The sequence below is a fragment of the Littorina saxatilis genome, linkage group LG13, assembly GCF_037325665.1.
Source record: "Littorina saxatilis isolate snail1 linkage group LG13, US_GU_Lsax_2.0, whole genome shotgun sequence".
NCBI classification, from domain to species: Eukaryota; Metazoa; Mollusca; class Gastropoda; order Littorinimorpha; family Littorinidae; genus Littorina; species Littorina saxatilis.
Window position 1 is genome coordinate 28,944,133 of NC_090257.1, and position 262 is coordinate 28,944,394.

Below are 262 nucleotides of genomic sequence, written 5' to 3' on the forward strand. Positions count from 1 at the left end.
AGACCAAACAGCGATGTAGTAGAAGACCATGCATGTTGCGGTTTATTTAAATCATAATTAAAATCACCTAAGAGGAGAATGTTAGAATTACAGTTATTAACGTTGTCCATCATGCGCACAAAATCGTCAATCCATGCAAGTGAAGAGGCTGGATTTTTATATATATACCCCACTAACACAGAAGGAGATTTAGAGTGTTTTATCTCCGTCCAGATGCACTCCACATTCTCTGACTCTAAATCAGTTCTCCTTCTTGTGATTT